At 43.2% G+C, this 21,494-nt stretch overlaps 1 long non-coding RNA gene across 1 annotated transcript in view; it reads right to left on the reverse strand.

The window, feature by feature from the left end:
* LOC115459522 overlaps positions 1-21,494 on the reverse strand; it is a 40,456-nt gene that overhangs the window by 18,807 nt on the left and 155 nt on the right. The window lies entirely within an intron of this gene.

The following is a 21,494-nucleotide window of genomic DNA, read 5'->3' on the forward strand; positions in this document are numbered from 1 at the left end:
TACTCACAAATGGAAAAAGTGTGTGCTTAACGTCCAGGTGGGCAGTAATCTAATAAGAGCTAAAGGGGAGTGCACATGCAACTCAAAAATCCTGGATTTTAAACACCGCTGATATTAGGAAAATGAGGAAGACAGACAGTGGTCCAAGCTGAAAGGAGCAGACACCAGATACGATACCTCTTCACAAAAGTAGTTATACAGAAGAAAATGAGAAACTATAAACCAGTAACCCCTCACTACAGTGGCTGCAAACGTAGTGGAGGCTCTACTGAAGGAACAGATAGTGAATTTCTGGAATTCAATGGGTTAAAAGATCCAAGGCAACATGGCTTTGCCAAAAGAAACCATTTCAAATGAAATCTGATTGGGTTTTAAGCAAAACTACAAAACTGTTTAGTTATTGCTAACAACAGTATTTCAATGTCTTTATAGCATCTACCTTTCAAATTAGTTTTACCCAGAGAAAAGATAATTTTGGCGTAAAATGCTATTTTACATGTGCAAATGGGTTCTTATAAATTAGATCAGGCCTCAGACCATAAGTAGTTGTACAGAAGACGTGCACAGGTCCAGAATTAGGATGGAGTATTGGCATAGTTATGATTTATGTATATTGTACTCTTGGGGTGGGCAGCCGGAAACTTTTTCAGACTGATTTTTAAAACAAGAAAGCCGCTAAAATGGTACTTAAGTGGCCATCCAATGCTGAATATCACCGGTTAGCAGCTTAAAGACAGATGGTTATAACACCTGATATAACCGGTCATCCCCAGATTTTTAAAACCCGACTGGCCAAGTCTGGCGGCCGAATAACTTTGGCCAGGCTGACTTGAACTGGCCAGTGCTGAATACCAGCTTTGCTGGTTAAAGTCGGCCCAGCCAAAGCTAACCCGGATATTAAGTGCCGGTAACCAGAAACGGCCCAGAACTGAATATCCAGGTTCCGCGCGGACCGTAGAAGACAGACCGGCTATCTCCTGCAGTCTGAATATCGGGGGGGGGGGGGGGTCCCTTTTTCCTCCCCTCCTTTCTGGAGCAAATGTCATTAAAAGTATGCACTTTTAAGAACGTGTACTATGTGCAAAAAGGGTGCACTCTTTGACAACAGTGCATGAATGCATGCATTTTCAGGGAAAAAAAAAAAAAAAAAAAAAAAAAAAAAGAGTACACCCTCTTTGTACATAGTGCACACTCTAAGAAGAGTGCACACTATTATCAGCAAGTGACATTTTGTTGCAAACATCCCATTCCTAGTGTACATCAATACTTGTTTTTGTGCAGTCAATATGTCCATTCCCTCAATAAATGTATTATTTAAGCACAAGTGTGTTGAAATACACAATTCTGTAACAGTACTGAGGCACACCTAAGCCATTACAGAATACCAGCGCAAAGCCACACTGGGGCACCAAAGTTTAGATGTGCCCACTTACAATAGGCCAATAGCTGCACCTAAGTGCATTGGTGCGCCTACGTGTGCCATGCAATGGGCATAATTGATAGTATTCTATAAATTGTATGCATTGCTTGGCAACATGCCCATAGGCTGCCCATGTCTACACCCCATTCGCAGTTATACTCTAACTCCCAGATTCTATACATGGCGCTTTAATTTCTGCACAGAAACGGAAGCGTATTCTGTAACAATGTATGTAACTTAATTGGTTAGTCAATCAGCGCTGCTAATTGGATGTTAACAAGCAATTATAGCTCCAATAGCACTGTCTACTCACAGGGGAAGTAATTAACCGACAGAAGACAATTCAAAGAAGAACCTCACCCCTCCCTATTGAACACGGCCTACTAGCAGACCAACTGTACTGATACCAAAATGAACACCGTCAAATCACTCCTAGTAACCTACTCCTTATCATTGATCCACCTAACGCGAACTACCCCACTCGCAGAAAACAACATAATTCCCATACTACACAATAATCAAAAACTGACCAGATACTCCACACCTCACCAAACTACCAATAACCAAAATATAAGGAGGATACCAACATGTGGACATCATCAGAATGGAAAGAAAGCTCATAAACACAAACTCACAAAGACACGACATCTAACAAAAAGCCACACAACACCAAACATAGAAGCCCCATACCAAACAATTCAAGTGGGTTACATCAACGCCAGATCCGTTGTAAACAAAGCAACTACAGTAACAGACTGGATTATGTCAGAAAACCTTGATCTAATTTTCATCAATGAAACCTGGATCCATGATCAAAGCGACCCCATAATCCTTGACATCTGCCCCCCAGGCTACAAAATCATTCACTGGACCAGAAAGGAAAAGAGAGGCGGAGGCATAGCGCTAATCTACTGATCCCACTTTACCACTGATACTACTGCCGAGTCCATAACAACCCAACTTGAAATTGCCTCAATTAGAATCCACAGCAAATCCCTGCTTGATCACCTGAACTGTGTCTTGTTTTACAGACCACCAGGTAACTGGAATGAAAGCCAGCCAAACTTCATGGAGTTCATCTCAAATCCTTGTGTAACCAACTCCAACATACTAGTTTTAGGAGACATCAACCTCCACCTAGAAGACCCTAACTCTACCAACGCACGTGAATGCAAGGAATTCCTCCACTCATGGGACCTTAAATGGCCACACATGCAAGCAACCCACGTTAAAGGGCATACACTTGATTTCATCTCACACAAATTGTCCACAGACCAGAACCTGATAACAACAGATATTAAATGGTCAGAAACACCTTGGACCGATCACTTCAAACTAAACTTATCCCTCAATTGGTGGAAAAAGGGTTCATACCGTATACAAGAACACACAACCTACACCACAAGAGGTCAAATAGACCCGAATACATTCGGGCAACAGATATACAATAACGAATGGAAAGCACAAACGAACTCCATACACTACCTTTCTGAATGGGATAAAAGATGTAGAATCATACTAGATGAAATAGCACGCTTACAAACAAGATCACAAAGACATAATTCAATACCATGGTTCAACGATGAACTGAAAAAATTAAATACACAAACCAGGAAGCTTGAACAAGCATGGAAAAAAAAAAAAAGACGATCACACACTTAACACCTGGAAGCAAACACAAAAAAAATACAAATACGCAATAAGACAGACCAAAAGGTCATACTATAAAACTAAAGTAGGACCAGATCACAAAGACACGAAGAAACTATACCAACTCGTACATAAACTACTGGACACTACCCCGGTCACCACAACTAACTCAGACATCCCATCGGTAGACAAACTTGCCAAATTCTTTAATGAAAAAACTATAAAACTATGCAACAATCTTCCCCAGAACACCATCGATATGGAAAACGGCCTAGATCCAACCATAGGAGAATATCCAGTGGACCGAACCTGGTCAAAATTCGCTCTCCTCACAGCCGAAACAATTGCCCATGCGATTAATCGATTCTCCGACATTCACTGCAAATTGGACACCTGCCCCAGCTACCTAATACCCCCGATTGCTTCACAACAGACCTCACATCCCACCTAAACTTCATGCTTCAACAAAGTCTCTTCCCTAAGGAAAATGGCAATATCCGACTCACCCCATACCAAAAGATACCAAGAAAAAAAACAAACTCACCAATTACCGCCCAGTAGCATTTCTCCCACTAGCAGTCAAACTGATGGAAAGTATGGTAACCAAACAACTCACTGACTATATACACAAATTCTCAATATTACATGAATCACAATCAGGATTTTGCCCCCGCCACAGCACCAAAATAGTACTAACCACCCTCCTGGCCAAATTCAAGCAGGAAATAGCAATAGGTAAAAGCATATTCTTCCTCCAATTCAACATGTCTAGTGCATTCGACATAGTAAACCATAATATACTATTAAGACTCCTAGACTACTTCGGGATTGGTGGAAATATACTCAGTTGGATCAAGGGTTTCCTAACCACCAGAACATATCAAGTGAAATCAAACTCAAACATACCATCACCGTGGAAAGCAGACTGCGGAGTACCTCAAGGATCACCACTATCACCGATCCTTTTCAACCAAATGATGACCCCATTAGCCAAGTCCTTATCCACCCAAGGCCTCAACCCACACATCTATGCAGACATTGTTACAGTATACATTCCTTTCAAACATGACCTGACGGAAATCACCAACGAAATCAAGCTCAGCTTGAACACCATGAACTCTTGTGCAAATGCATTCCAACTAAAGCTCAATACAGAAAAAACACACTGTCTCATCTTCTCAACCCAATACAATACGAACATACCCACAAACTTAGATACCCCAGATTATACTCTCCCTATCTCAGATAGCTTGAAAATCCTTGGTGTTACAATCGACCATAACCTTACACTTGAGAGCCAAGTTAACTCTACAAGAAAATGTTCCACTCAATGTGGAAACTCAAACGCCTGAAACCATTCTTCCCGAGGGCAATATTCCGCAATCTGATACAATCAATGGTACTAAGCCATGCTGACTACTGCAATGGAATTTATGCGAGATGCAAAGAGCAACTTATAAAGAAACTTCAGACCGCTCAAAACACAGCAGCCAGGCTTATATTTGGAAAATCGCGATATGAAAGCGCCAAACCCCTTCGAGAAAAACTGCATTGGCTCCCTATCAAGGAATGCATTGCTTTCAAAATCTGCACCCTGGTCCACAAAATCATCTATGGCGAAGCCCCTGGACATATGATTGACCTCATAGACCTACCAACTAGAAACACAATCTGATCAACACGAACACACTTAAATCTTCACTACCCAAGCTGCAAAGGACTCAAGTACAAATCAACTTAAGCATCCAGCTTCTCCTACATGAGTACACAATTGTGGAATGCACTACCAAAAGCCGTAAAAACAACGTATGACCACCTTAACTTCCGGAAATCACTAAAGACCAACCTGTTCGAGAACGCATACCCTACCCACCCAAACTAAGCGCCTGAACCATGCAACACAACGAAACCAAAGCCCGTAATGAACCCTATATAACTCCCCTTCTCTACGATTCTCTAATGTGTCTGTAACACATGAATCTTATTTGACCATAACATCACTTTGTATTTGTCGCCACGGTACTATGTAAGCCACATTGAGCCTGCAAATAGGTGGGAAAATGTGGGATACAAATGTAACATTAAATAAATAAATAATCAGCACGACCTGGCATTGAGATTTACACATACAACTCGCTAAGTGTATTCTATAATGTGGTGTGTCTAAATTCTAAGTCATATAGTTGAAAAGGGTGTGGCCATGGGCAGGGCATGGGCATTTCTATGCGCATTATTTACATGTCGGGATTTACACCAAGTAAAATGTGGCCTAAATGGATGTGACCAAACCTGGACGCGTGGTGAGACGCTCCGCATATTCTATATATCACGTGGATATTTAAGCCTATTTTATAAAATTTAATTGTACTTTAGAGAATACGCCTAGACATTTCCAGGCACCATAAATATAATCTACCCCTAAGCGATTTGGGCATGTAAGTTTAAAACAGTGCACATAAATGCCAATTACTGATGACTCTGATGCATAGGAGTGTTAACATTCTATAAACTACACACACATTTGGAGGTCCTTTTACAAAGTAGTGCTAGTTTTTTTTTTTTTAATGTGCACTAAAAATAAGCACATGCTAAACGTTAGAGACGCCCATATATTTCAATGGGCGTCTCTACAATTTAGCGTGCACTAATCATGTTAAAAACACTACTGCACCTTTTTAAAAGGACCCTTTGGTGCCTAATAGTAGACTCCAAGTTACAGAATGAGAAGAACACTGTCCGAGAGGAAAAAAACAATAGCCCAATCTCTCAAAGTACTAGTTCAGAAGCACTGAACAAGTTCATTATCTGCTGCTAAAATAGCTTTAACCACTATAAAATTGATTAGGTAATGGTATTGCTCCCAGTAGTTTCTCCTTCAGCCATACATTGGAATTTAATTTATTTAACATCACATTCAGAGTACCATCATTTCTACAAGCTATTCCTGGAATACACAATCATGCCATCCTTTCCTAGTACCTCTGAGAGAAGTCACACACACACACACACACACACTCTCTCTCTCTACTTAATTTTTCTTGTAATTTCATTTCTTCAAGTCCAGCCTGCAAAGCTGTAGATAGAAAATAATCAGTTCAGTCTGGTGCTAATTTTAACCCACATAAGAGGGAGGAAAATACAAGTAATCACACAGGATGCAATTTTATAACTAAATGCATGCATAGTTATTTTTTTAAATTGAAAATGATAAATTGTTTTTATAGAGAGAAACTATAAAGTAAATGCAAATACAATCAAGAGTATTTAACATAAGAAAAATAGCTACTGCATCTAACCATTACTTGGAATAGGGAGCCAAAACAAGAAAAAGAACATAACAGTAACATAGCCAACCCAAAGCAGGCCTGGCAAAATTACAATACATTACCCATTTATACCAGCATTTATTCTGAAACAGAAGTTCCCACTTAAATTGACAAGTAACCTTCTAAGTGAACAGGATCCAAAAATATATATGAATTATTTCCATGGGTAAACTAGAAATTTGCAGGGAAATTTTAAGAAAAATGTGCCTCCAACAGCTAGTACCTTAGGCCTAAGCTGTAAAAAGGCCTTATGCCTCAGCTGAGTAGACCTAGATACACCTGGAAATATTTGAATTGCCTGGCCAGAGAAGTCTAAGTCCTTCTTTTTAAAGTAGGCTTTCACAAAGTGTACATTTTCTTTAATCAACAGATTGAAACAAAATTAATAGCGTAGCATACTCTTCAATAATATCTTAAGAAGTTTCCAAAATTTATCTTGTGAGTTTAAGTTATCTATATCACCCTCTTGATTAGATACCCTCACCCCTCTAGGTAGATAATACATGAATATCAGACAAATCAGAAGACGTCGGCAAAACATTTTTCATGTACATCTTAAAAAGTACCATAGAAGAAAGATAATGGGTGACTAGGAAATTCAAAATCCTCAGGTTACCAGCCTCTTGCAGAGTTCTCTAAATTCTCCAATTGAGTATGCATCACCAGATTATCCTTAATCGAAAAGGCCACAGCTACTTGTCAGTAAATCACTTGAGTCTCTAACTTCTCAATATTCTTGTGAGTAGAATTTAACTACAAATCATGCTCTGCTAACTTATTCAAAGTTTCTTTAGTAAAATTACTATACAGGGATAAACTATCTTGTAAACTCTTATCAAGTCTAGCTATAGCCTCATAAACATCTTTCAAGAAAACTTCATGATTAAAAAAAACAAAACAAAACCAGGAGCGGGCATCTTGACTAATGTAAGTCCAGAACTTTCCTTCAAGTTCCCGTCAACCTCAGTCTCAATAATAGATTTTAAAGGCAATTCAGAAGAGACAACAGAGCTCACCTGCACCAGGGTCTTGATTTTTTCCACCATATCACTGCTAGTTGTGGGAATGGGATATGACCACCCAGAGGAAAGGGAAACATCGGAGGAGGAAAGAATATTCACATTAGCAGAACAGATGTTAAGAGTCGCTGCATATGTCTAGTAACCCTATAGAAATAAGTAGTAGCAGAGTCGCTGCTGCCATCTGCAAATGCAGGTCCATAGGGTCAACCTTTTTCTCCCCCCCTCCCACCCCGCTTTTGCGCTTCCCCATCAGAGTGCAGCAAAGTTTCACACTCCACACTCCTCAGTGGCTCCAAAGACACATATTGATAAAGTTCTTCAAGATTCCTTTTTCACATTGCAGCGAATTCATTCTTTGGAAACCGTATCTTCCTGCATTCCTGTCTATGGGCATTTATCTTGTCATTAGTATTACTCATATAGACTACTATAATGTTTTTGTTTTCTGGTCTCCCTCTTGCAATGCTGAAATGTCTAACTTGTACAATCAACAGCTGTTAAACTTCTATATAACTTGTATAAATTCGATCATGTGTCACCCTTGCTAAAATTAAAACAATTTGCCCATTTCAGCACGGATACAATTCAAACTTTACACTAGTTTAGTTAATCTCCTGCTCCTGATTATATTACTAAATTTATTAGTACTATATCAGCCCTCTGGTTTCCTCCACTCCTCTCAGCAGTCCCTTTTGCACCTTCCCCCTCCTTCTGACATGCATTTAGGTATTATTATTATTACATTTGTACCCCGAGCTTGATATTACTTGAGAAACTACCTTTGCCTACGCTACACCTAAGCTCTGGAATTCATTGCCACTCGAATTAAAATTGGAATCATCCTACACCACATCTACTCAAAACCTGGCATTTCTAGGAAGAATTTAATTAGTTTTTTTTTTCTCTCTTTCTTTTTCCTCTCCTACTAGTTCGCTCTTGAACCTTTTTATTTGTAAGCTGCTTTACAGCTATGAGAAGGGTGGTATATTAGCTATTTGTAAGTTAAATAAAGAAACAATTACCATCCCCCTGAGGTAACAGCGCACACCAATTCTCACCCTAGCTGCTTATTGCCCCTTATAAAACCACAAGGGTGCTTTTACTAAAACGCATTTCTGCACACTGCTTTGTAAAATTGCTCAATTCACAGTACAACAGGCGAGAGATAATCCTTATTGCTACACACTGAATTTGTATATTTGCGCTGCGGCATTTTTTCCAAGGTACTTCTGCAATACGCTGCATGAATTTGAAGCCAGGAGGCAGACTGAGGCAGTTTTGGTCTCCTGACTCCTCCTGTCATCCTAGTCTCAGGATAAACAGCAAGGGAAGAAAGCAATGTAGAAAGACAAAGAGGAAGAGGGAAACGAGGAACTGCCAGCCAGTTTCTGTATCCCATGTTCATTTACCATTAACCAGAGTTGTTTAAAAACATAAGACTACTTCAGAAGAGCAATTTCCACTGTTCTTCCTCATTGCTGGAGTATTGTCCTCCTACTCACAGCAAATTAAAATGTGGTTGTGAGGGGGTGGCCCAGGTTGTTTCATTTCTCTTCTCTGTGCCATGAGCAGGACAATCTCCAGAACAATTCATAAACATAAAAATAATATGCAACACTGAAAAAAAATACTGGAGTCAGAGAAATCACTACAATTCATAATCTCCTGTGCCATCACCATGACAGGCAAAGTGCAGAAAATTAATAAACATGTGACAAACAATTGTGCTCCTCAACACTGGCTTCTGGTGACAGACGATCTGTATTTCCCAGCAACATACGCTCATTCCCTATTCATCCCTATGCAGAGAAATGTTGTAAGTGTACTTTAATCAGTACTATTAATACCGCCTCATCAACACTGGAATTATTCTAGGCACAAACATTACTTGAATATAATATAATAATGGAAATCTAAATATGAATACTACCATATTGCAGACAGAAAATGGCAGGTAAAATTAAAGTGAGAACTTCTATTCCAGTATTTACGAATTAGTTCAATGCAGAATACAAGAGGTATGCTAGACATTTCTAGAGCGTAATAATTACAATATAATACCAAAGACCAAGAAAGCAATTCAGTTTAAGAAACAGCTGAAGATATTCCATTTGTTTTGTTGACATACCCTCTGGTGTGATATACATTGAAGGACAGTGATGCCAGATTTTTCAACACTTTTTTTTTTGTCTGTTTTCATGTATGTTGTTTCATGTGGAAGTTTGTAAACTTTTAATGGGTGTTTTTTTGAAATTTGTCTAGTTTTTAGGCAGAACTTAAATTTAAAAAAAATAAAAGACAAAAAAATGTAAAGATCGCTCAAATAAATTTTCAGGTGACGATGGTATAGAATCATGGCTATGAAAAAATGAATTACAGTAGGGGAAAAATGTGATCCTTGGACTCCGATTCTTCATCCTAAAAAAAAAAGTTTTTAACTGAAATGGAGAAGGCCTCATGGCCCCATTGGCCCAGTACTTTTCTGGCATGAATTTATCCTGCCATCTCTCCCTGTTACCACTGGGTTCCCATGAGCTTTATTCTCCGAGGACAAGCAGGCTGATATTCTCATGAGTGGGGTGACGTCACGTCGGCCCCCGGAGGATTTCTAGCAAAATTCTCTAAAAGTCTCTTCTGGAGCGTTCCATCGCAAGTGGCGTTCGTACTGCGCATGCGCACACGTAGTTTCCCGCCCGTTGCGCGATCATGCTCCTCAGTTTCTTCTTTTCCGCTCAGTCGGGTTTTTTTCTCCTTGCTTTGTCTTGATTTTTCTGACAAAATCTCGTCTTTTGATTTCGCAGAGGCTATTTTTCCCGCCATGACATCGAAGACGCCCAGCGGCTTCAAGCCATGCGCCCGCTGCAACCGGACCATCTCTAGCACTGATCCGCACTCCTGGTGTCTTCAGTGCCTTGGGCCCGACCATCTTCAGGAGACCTGTAAGTTGTGCCTAAAAATGAAAAAGCGCACTCAGATCTTCAGAGAGGCCCAGAGAGAAAAACTTTTGGGGTCCGGTACCTCGGCATCGGCATCGGTTCCGTCGACGTCGAGGGCAGCTTTGGCGTCGGGAGACCAGGTGAAGGCTGCTAAAAGACCGATGCACGCTGAGAGCTGTGATGCATCGAGCGGGTCTTCACCCGCCTCGGCGCCTCCTGCTTTGCAGGCCCCCCGGGACCGACCTGTATCGGACCCGGCCCCGAGGAAGCGTGTGGATTCCACGTCCTCCTCACCGGTACCGAGGAGTCTCGATGACGGGCGTCAGGTGAAGGCCAAGAAGCACTGTCATCGTTCTCCTTCTCGACACGGTACTGGGAGCTCCGTGTCGTCAAAGCATTCGGCATCCGAGAAGCGTCGATGCCGAGAGGATCGCTCTCCCTCTGTGATGGAGGTGTCGACGCGACGGTTGTCTGGCAGCCCGGTACCGGCTCCCCTGCCTCTGCAGATTCTGTCTCCGAAGCCCACACCGGCACCGCAGCCTTTCTCGACAGCTTCTCTAGATGAGCGCATCAAGGCTATTTTTCCTGGTTTTATGGAAGCAGTGCTGCACCATTTGCGCCCAGCACCAGAGGTACCAGTACCAATGGTGCCGGAGGCTCCTGTGGCATCTAGCCTTTTGCCGGTGGTGAGGTCTCCTTCACCAGTACCGCTTGCGCTACCGGAGTCGGCAGCCTCCCAGGTCGACTCTCCATTGCCATCGGTGGAGGAAGCTTCACCGGAGTCTCCTGGGGAGTCGACTTCTCGACACCATCATCGAGGTCACCGCACCTCCATGTCGAGACAGGCTTGGATCCGGGCTGCTCTTTCTGAGCTGTTGGCCCCATCCGATGACGACTCATCTGATGAGGACGGCAGGTATGGAGTTTTCTCTGCAGAGGATTCTCTAGGTCTTCCATCTGATTCAACTCCCTCACCTCAGAGGCAGCTCTCCCCTCCGGAGAGCTTGTCTTTTTCATCTTTTGTGCAGGAAATGTCTGAGGCCATTCCCTTCCCTGTGGAGACTGTGGATGAGCCCAGGGCCAAGATGCTCGAGGTCCTGGATTATCCATCTCCACCTAAGTCTTCTACCACAGTTCCTTTTCATGATACACTCAGGGAAGTGCTGATGAGGAACTGGGAGAAGCCTCTTTCATGTCCAACTATCCCCAAAAAGGCTGAGTCCCAGTATCGGATCCACGGGGAACCCAGTTTCGTCCGGCCTCAGTTGCCTCATGATTCTGCGGTGGTGGATTCCGCTCTCAGAAGGGCCAAGAGTTCTAGGAACTTTGCCTCAGCACCCCCGGGGCGGGAACATAGAACCTTGGACTCTTTTGGGAGAAAGGCATATCAGGCTGGCATGCTCGCATCCAAAATTCAATCGTACCAGCTCTTTACGAGCATTCATTTGCGGAACTCAGCGAGGCAGCTTGAGAGCTTGGTTGACGAGCTCCCGCAGGAGCAGGCTGAGCCTTTTTGTCAAGTGGTCAGGCAGCAGAAGGCATGTTGCAAATTCCTTTCCAGGGGCATTTACGATACTTGCGATGTGACATCCAGATTTTCTGCTATGGGTATAGTGATGCGCAGACTCTCATGGCTGCCTGCCTCTAACCTGGAGGAAAAAACTGAGCAGAAGACTGCGGATATCACTTGCCGGGGGGATCATCTTTTTGGTGAGAAAGTCGAAGAGCTGATTGATCATCTCTATCAGCGTGATAACGCTATGGACTCTCTCTCTCCCCCGCCGGGCGCCTTCTGCATCTACTTCCTCATCTAGGAAGTTTTTTAAAGGGAAGAGAAGTGCTCCCTAGGCCGCAAGGGGCCATAGATCCTCGGAGGCATTTTTGCCCTCCCTCCCATCCTCGCATGTACGGGATGTGAGGAGGCTTATATGTGTGGTGTTATAGATGTTGTTTTTCAGGAATGGCGTTGGAGTTTGTCGCAGCGGCAAAAAACCCGAGCTACAGGAGCAATGGCTCATGGGGGGGCTGAGCCAGGTCATTAAGATGGGTCGGGTGACCCGGAATAATGTGTGGAGGTCCACACGGGCCGGGCTCTTGCTATGAAGGCAGAGTCGCAAAGGCGAAGAGTTGCGGTGACAGCCGGAAGAGGAAGTTGCTGCTTTGCTATCATGGCGACCGGCGGAGGGGGCAACTGTTGGTGTTTTTGTTATGATAACTGTAGCTCGGGGGTGGGGGTTATTCTATACGGATGTTAATTGGAAGTTTAAATGTTAATAAATCAAGCTGCAGCCTATGGTTATCCCACAATTGTGTGCAAAGAGTTATTGATTGAAAGAGTACAGGTGGGAGGTGGGGTCATGCCTGGTAGAACGGGTCCCTGCTCCAAGGTTTAATCCCAATACAGATCAGACTAATTTCCTCATATTCTCTCTTTCGAAAAGCTTTAAAGACACACTTATTTTCAATTTTAGAAGACATAATTTAATTTTAATTCTGGCATTTATAATCCGCTTAACCATCAAGTTCAAAGCGGAGAACAGTCTCGCATTATAAGCAGGTACATGTTCTGCTTGGATCCCTTTTTGTTCCCTTTTGGGTTGCATTTGTTTTCTATACGAGTAAGAACTCAAATAAAATAAAGTAAATATTGCTACTAATGTTGCCTTTGATGATACAACAGAGTCAGACCCCTCAAGAAAAACAGATCAAGGCTATTCAGAAACAGAAATAGTCCTTTCCCATCTTTTTTTGCTCCCAAGTCCTCTCCGGTCCACACAGTAGGCTCTTGAGGTGACATTATGACACTTGTGGGCCCTAGGCACTGTTGCCTTCATGAGCCTCTCTTGGTGGCATTTAATATATGACTGAGCTTTTTATTTGTATTTGATTTGTATTTTACGTATTTGCATTCTATTTACTGTGTATATTTTCAAGTCTGAAAGGCAAGGCATGAAAATAAATAACTTCTACTTCATTTCTATTTTGTAGGCCCTAGGCAATGTGCCCATTTTGCCCTGTAGCCTGCCCAAGGAACCAGTTTCACTTTCCTTCTAAGAAGTGGCTTTGTGAACAAGGCCACCTTTAACGTCTTGCATATATATTATATATATATTTGTTGCATTTGTATCCCACATTTTCCCACCTATTTGCAGGCTCAATATGGCTTACATAGTACCGTAAAGGCGTTCGCCAACTCCAGTAGAGAAACTTATATATATACTAGTAAAAAAAGGCCCATTTCTGACACAAATGAAACGGGCGCTAGCAAGGTTTTCCTTGGAGTGTGTATATTTGAGAGAGTGTATGTGAGAGTGAGTGAATGTGTGTGTGTGAGCTCCTCGGAAGAAAAAAAAAACAACAACCTCTGTGTGGTTGGTTTTGAGTGTATGGGAATGACGGCTGTGTTGGGGAGTGGAAACAGAGATCAACCAATGGGTTTCCTTGCTTGTGTGTAGTAATCGTCGTGCACCATGGCCGGAGTTGGAGAGCAGAGGGAGGGCGGTGGAACGGTGAGCGAGCGGCTGGGGGAGGGTGGGTGAGGGGGACTGTGGGCGGGGGACCGGTGTCCAGCACCGATGCTGGTTGATTTTGAGTGTATGGGAATGACGGCTGCATTGGGGAGTGGAAACAGAGATTACCCAATGACAATCCAATTTGTTGAAGTTGTGACGCGGGGGCGGGGCAGACACTCATGGGATCATGCAACTACTAGTTTATAACGTTGGAGGTGCCTTTTATATACATATATATTATATCCTATATAATAAAAAGCACCTCCAACATTCTGAAGCTGACTCTGTGGCACTGTGGCAGTGTAGGGTTCGTAAGTCTGTAGTTCAGCGTTTCATTGGCTCTCACAGTCCCCGCCCTCACGTCGAGGAAACGGAATGCTGCATAGTTGCCAAGCAAACAAACGTGACGTCACAGGAACAAAGAACCAATCAGACAGAGCGGAACCTGGAGGAGGGAAGTGGAGTGGATTGAATCTCTAACAAACAATCATATACAGGGAGGTACGAACATCAGTGGAGGCAAGTGCACAGAACGGAAGGGAAGACAAACATTTAATCACTTTGTCACTCACACACATACACACTCAATCACTCTGTGTATCTCTCTCTTACACTGTCTGTAAAACATACTGTCACTCTCAGTCTCTCACATGGGCAACTGTATGTTGCATTCTCACAAGTAAGGAGCTCTTCTGATGTGATTGCTAAACTGATTGAAGGGCCTGAACAAGGAAAACCTTTACCACATTGTAACACAGTTTACACAAAAAATATTGTCTATAAAGAAATCTTACACATGTAAACAACAATTATATTCATACACAGTAACATAGTAGATGACGGCAGAAAAAGACCTGCATGGTCCATCCAGTCTGCCCAAGACAAACTCATATGTGTATACCGTACCTTGAATTTGTACCTGTCCTTTTCAGGGCACAGACCGTATAAGTCTGCCCAGCAGTATTTCCCGCCTCCCATCACCGGCTCTGGTACAGACCGTTTAAGTCTGCCCTCCCCTATCCTCGCCTCCCAACCACCAACCCCTCTTCCCCCCACCTGCTCCGCCACCCAATTTCAGCTAAGCTTCTGAGGATCCATTCCTTCTGCACAGGATTCCTTTATGCATATCCCACGCATGTTTGAACTCCGTTACCATTTTCATCTCCACCACCTCCCGCGGGAGGGCATTCCAAGCGTCCACCACCCTCTCCGTGAAAAAATACTTCCTGACATCTTTCCTGAGTCTGCCCCCCTTCAATCTCATTTCATGTCCTCTCGTTCTACCGCCTTCCCATCTCCGGAAAAGATTCGTTTGCGGATTAATACCTTTCAAATATTTGAACGTCTGTATCTGTTCCTCCTTTCCTCCAGGGTATACATGTTCAGGTCAGCAAGTCTTTCTTCATACGTCATGGAACGCAAATCCCATACCATCCTCATAGCTTTTCTTTGCACCGCTTCCATTTTTTTAACATCCTTCGCAAGATACGGCCTCCAAAACTGAACACAATACTCCAGGTGGGGCCTCACCAACGTCTTATACAGGGGCATTAAAACCTCCTTTCTTCTGCTGGTCACTCCTCTCTCTATACAGCCTAGCAATCTTCTAGCTACGGCCACCGCCTTGTCGCACTGTTTCGTCGCCTTCAGGTCCTCAGATACTATCACCCCAAGATCCCTCTCCCCGTCCGTGCCTATCAGACTCTCCCCGCCTAACACATACGTCTCCCTTGGATTTCTACTCCCTAAGTGCATCACTTTGCATTTCTTCGCATTGAATTTTAATTGCCAAACGTTAGACCATTCTTCTAGCTTCTTCAGATCTTTTTTCATGTTTTCCACTCCCTCCGGGGTGTCCACTCTGTTGCAAATCTTGGTGTCATCCGCAAATAGGCAAACTTTACCTTGTAACCGTTCGGCAATGTCACTCACAAATATATTGAACAGAATTGGCCCCAGCACCGATCCCTGAGGCACTCCACTACTCACCTTTCCCTCCTCCGAGCGAACTCCATTCACCACCACCCTCTGGCGTCTGCCCTTCAACCAGTTCCTAATCCAGTTTACCACTTTGGGTCCTATCTTCAGCCCGTCTAGTTTATTTAAGAGCCTCCTGTGGGGAACCGTGTCAAAAGCCTTGCTGAAATCTAAGTAGATGACGTCCATAGCACGTCCTTGATTTAATTCTCCTGTCACCCAGTCAAAGAATTCAATGAGATTCGTTTGGCATGATTTTCCTTTGGTGAAACCATGTTGTCTCGGATCTTGCAAGTTATTGGCTTCCAGGAAATTCACTATCCTTTCCTTCAGCATGGCTTCCATTACTTTTCCACAATGGAAACATTAATGGCAGGAACTCATTACATTGCTAGCACCCATTTCATTGCGTAAAGTAACGGGCCTTTTTTTACTAGTATATATACTGTATAATTGGTCAATCTGCGTCCCTGGATGGCTGGCTGGCTGGCTTCATAACTGTACGCTAATGAGCTCACATCAGCTCGCCTCCAGCGTTCCCTTCCCTCTCAATGTCCCGCCCTTGCGGAAAGACGAAACAACTTCAGAGGAGGGCGGGACACTGAATGGGAAGGCAAGGGAAGGATGGAGGCGATGCGAGCTGCGCCTGCCACCACTGCGACCTCAGGTATGGAGGGAAGGATCGCTGGACATGGATGAGATGGGATGGGAGGGCAGAGGAGGGGAGGGGAGAATCGCTGTACATGGAGGGGAAGGGAGGGCAGGGGAGAGAGACAAGAAAACGCTTAGACGATAACCTTGCTAGGGCCCGTTTCATTTGTTCCGAAATATATATATAGCATGCCTCAACACAGCCCACAATGGAGTATGAACAGTTACAAAAACAATCAAGAAAATAAAAGTGAAATTTTATTAAAGAAATTATTACTACTGTGAAAGCATGATGTCAAATACAAGAGAGTAGTGCTAGACTGAACTGAAACTGACCCCATTATTTTTTTTGTAATTCTTTTTAGTATTCTTCATCCACTGGTTGTGTGACCTGTTATAGTTTACCAATGAGAGAGTGATGCTTAGAACAAAAGTTGTCCCTAGGGTATCATGTGACAACTTACAGGAATTTTTACTTAATTTATGAAAAGTCACATGATACATTCAAAGCAGTTACACAGTAACTAAGTAAAAATACACAAGCTGAAAAGTACAGAGTTACAGTGTGACATAATGGCACATTTCCCTTTTCTCCACTTGCAGACTCAGGCATGTGTGTGGGGTCTCATTTGAAACAACCATGGTGAAGTGTGCCTCAGCAGAGTAGCAGGAGAATTGTGCACTGGTAGGAATAGTGAGTATAGGGTGTGAGTAATGACTAATAGGGTATGTGAGGTCCATGTGTATCAGAGTATGATGTGTATACTTATGGTCATAAAGCAAGTTTAACTGTTTATCTGTGGGGGTGCATGGGTTGGATGTCAGGTAGCACGACATAATAGACCCAACAAAATAGCTTTGTAACAAAACAGCTCTTGACAAAATGGCCCTTCCCACAAAATAACCCTTAACAAAATATCTTGTCTCAAAAATAAAAAGTATAAGCTAAGCAAATGGAACAATCCTTAAAGAAAAAAAGGAGAGGGAGATTAAAACAAGTGCAATTATCAATTAACATTTCTCCCCTCTTCCTATCCCTTCCGTTCATTTACAGCCTTCCCTCTTTCTCATCCTATACTATATCCCTTCACATGCAGCAATCCCCCCTTCAGATGTCTCTCTCACCACCAATGATGCCCCTCTGTCTCCCCCTACCATCCAGCATTGCACCTCTCTCTCTCCTTCCTCTACCATCACCCCTCAGCCTCTTTTTCCTTACCATTCAATATTGCCCAGTTCTCCCCCTCTTAGCCTCATTATCAAGCTTTACCCCTCCGTGTCTTCCCTCCCCCCAACTATCAGCTTTGCCGCTCGGTATCTCCCCCATTCCTCTTTCTTTCCTCCCATTTCCTGCCTCCAACGTTACCCTCTCTCTCTCTTCTTTTCCTCCCAGCCCCAGCAAAGAAAAACAAACTGGGAGCTTCCTCTCCTGCTTGCCTGTCTACCCAAACTTGTTGTCTCCCTGATTTGTTGATTGTCAATAAAGAGAAGCTCTGCATGGGGCCATAGAGCTCTGCACACCGCTGACAGCACTGCCGGACAACCACCGAATCAGGGAGGAAGGAAATTCAGGCAGACAAGCAAGCAGGGAGGGCAAGCTCCCAGTTTGGTTTTCATGCTGCTGTTGGCCTCGAATAAGTGAGAAGAGAGGAAGATCGTGTTGAACTGGGGCAGGGGTAGGCAACTCCGGTCCTCGTGAGCCACAGGCAGGTCAGGTTTTCAGGATATCCACAATGAATATGCAGGAGATAGATTTGCATACCATGGAGGCAGTGCTTGCAAATCTATCTCCTGCATATTCATTGTGGATATCCTGAAAACCTGACCTGCCTGCGGCTCTCGAGGACCGGAGTTGCCTACCCCTGGACTGGGGGATTTGCACTCCCCTCCCCCCCCCCCCCACCCCAGTGAAGCAGTCATCCAGGGATCAGTATTCATCAAAAACAGGAACAGTAAGTTTTCTTCACAATTTGTTCTATCCCTGTCGGGCCCTTTTGTCGGAGATATTTTGTTAGGAGCCAAATTGTGGGCAGGTTTTTTTGTCAGGTTTTTTTTAAGGGTTATTTTGTTTCTGGGCTTGATGGAGCTTTTTGGTCAGGGCTATAATGTCGGGGCTATTTTGACCCGGTACCTGTCAGGACATGGGGCGATATGCCTGTATGAGTATATGTAGGGAGTGTGTTGGCATGTGCAGACTTCTTTTTTGCATTCAACCTGTACTTCCCAACCTCTTCAATTTTTCCCGGTACCATCCCCTCCTGCATTTCCAATCTTCCCCACCACTCCCATGCAGTCTTTCCTCACTTCCTTTCTCCCTGTCTACTCCTCTGCTCTGTAACTCTACCCAGTCTTATGCTGTCTCCTCACCCCATCCCTCCTTTGCTCCTCTCTAATCCCCTTCCCTTATATGCTCCATTCCTCATCCCTCCTCCCTCCCCTACCCACTTATACTGCACCCCCTCCTCTCTAACCCAATCCCTTCCCCTCTTATTCTCCATTCCTTCACACCTCCCCTCTTTCTACTTGTCCCATTATTCTCCACCCCCTCACTTTTCTACATGCCTTTCCTCCTCACTATTGTACACAACCAGTCTCCTGCCTAAAAAAACTATATCCAACCTAGACCCATCCATAATGTAAACCACACTGAACCCTGAACAGGGGATATTAGTGATATATAAGATCTGAATTGAATTGAACCTCACCCCTTCCTGAATGCTCAACCTTTGCTCTGAAGTTTAGTTGGTTCTGCAGTCGCAGTCTCTTTCTCCCCCTCTCTCTCTTCTCTGCTGACAAATCCTGGCGACTCCTACCAGCCCTGAAATGTGGCTGCTCCTTCTTCCTGCCAGGCCTGAAGTCAGGAACTACTGGCTCTCAAATGCTGTTCCTCTCTTTTTCCTGCCAGCAAGACCTGAGGGCTCCTACCAGCTCTTCAGGTTGCTACACTGCAGAGGAAATGCATCTATTAATATGCACAGATGCAAACCAACAGATATATACGGATAGATGCATCCTCTCCAATAGAAAATGACTGTCTATAACTTAGGTGAAACACACCTAAAAAGTATACTACCTGCATCATTTAGTGAGACCCATGAATTCCCTATACCAGTCCTTAACCATTAGAGTATTCGCAATTGAACCAAAGCTGAGATATTACATTTAATCTGTGCTGCCCCATCATTAATGCAATTTTGTCCTAAAAGTTCAATTAGATTCAGAGCATGGCTCAAATGATAATTTGTTCCACAACTGCGGAAGACTAACTGAAAATGCACTGGTCCACTGGTACTCTTCACACATAATTGTTCTTGGAGGAGTTATTAGCCTAGATCATAAAGGCCTTGAAAGGATACTACTGCTCATGTTTTATCAACTAGGCGAGCTGGATGCTCTGTTCCTATAGTGTTGCAGAAAATCCTCCCATCTGTTGCCCTCTCACTCTGAAAGAGCACATGTGGTTTCCTTCCAAAAACAAAGTTGGGATGATAGAATGGCCTGCATTTCTGCACTTTAGGATCATACCCTGGGTACTCGCTAAAACTATAATGCCGGAAAAACAAAGCGGAGTCCTGCTTGTGCTGCCAGCTGTCTCAATGTGGGTGTCCAGCATCCACTCGAAAAAAAAAAAAAGCACACAGTTCTGCAGGCAAATTAACTTCGAGAGAGATATTTAAGTGATGAAAAACAAGAGCATAAAAAGATGTTTCATTCAATGTGGAAACTAAAAAGAGTCAGACCATTCTTTCCAAGAACTGTCTTCCGCAATCTGGTACAATCATTGGTACTCAGTCATCTGGACTATTGTAACTCACTCTACGCTGGCTGTAAAGAGCAAATATACTTAAAAAACTCCAGACAGCCCAGAATACGGCAGCCAGACTAATATTCGGCACACCAAAATACGAAAGCGCGAAACCCCTGAGGGAAAAACTACACTGGCTCCCACTAAAGGAACGCATCACGTTCAAACTTTGCACCCTAGTCCATAAAATCATCCATGGTAACGCCCCAGCCTACATGTCAGACCTGATTGATCTACCACCCAGGAACGCAAATCCTCATCCTCCCAAGTGCAAGGGTCTGAAATACAAATCAATGCATGCATCTACCTTTTCCTATACGAGCACGCAACTCTGGAACGCGCTGCCACGCAACCTGAAAACGGTCTATGAATTGACCAATTTCCGCAAACTACTGAAAACCTCTCTCTTCGACAAGATATATCACAAAAATCAACATGTGTAACTGTATAATCTTAAAACTTCCAGACTGTTTATAATGTCTTATAATGTCTTTCTGCTTTAACGCCTTCATGTATTTCACCACCATGTAACACAAAACCCTCTGTAAACCAAATGTATATTCACTGCTATTTCCAGTATCCATGACGAATTGTAAGCCACATTGAGCCTGCAAAGAGGTGGGATCATGTGGGATACAAATGCCATAAAATAAATCAGGGTCTCTTTTCTTTAAGGCACTTGCCTTTCCTTTTGGAGGATCAAATACTTAATGAAAGGAGTTTGGTGGCCACATTCTACTTGAGTTCACAAAATCCAGCATTGTTTGGCTGGTCCACCACATTAACAAGTCCTTTCCTTAATAATGTTGAGAATAAAATGAATAAACTGCATCGGCTGATATACATCTGACCAAAACTGAGAACATAAGAATAGCCATGCAAGTATTTCCTTGTAATATCATTGAGTATCCCCTGGTCTTTGAACTTTTTGAAAGACTGAAAAATTGATTCACTTTTACTCGTTTTACACCATTCAGGATTTTGTAGTTGCTGTGCTACTTGAAATATTATTTGTAGGAAACCATTACAAGCACACTAGTTTTGGATGTGTCATAGTCTCTTTAGGGGGAAAAAAATGACAAATGTGGTTGGGAACAGTTTTACTTCAACATCTAAGATCTGCTTTTTGAGAAATGTGTCACACTGGGATGAAATCAGAAGACCATAGCAGAGAAACATGCAGCTTAGTGTATCC

Source organism: Microcaecilia unicolor, unplaced genomic scaffold (assembly GCF_901765095.1).
Source record: "Microcaecilia unicolor unplaced genomic scaffold, aMicUni1.1, whole genome shotgun sequence".
In the NCBI taxonomy this organism is placed as follows: Eukaryota; Metazoa; Chordata; class Amphibia; order Gymnophiona; family Siphonopidae; genus Microcaecilia; species Microcaecilia unicolor.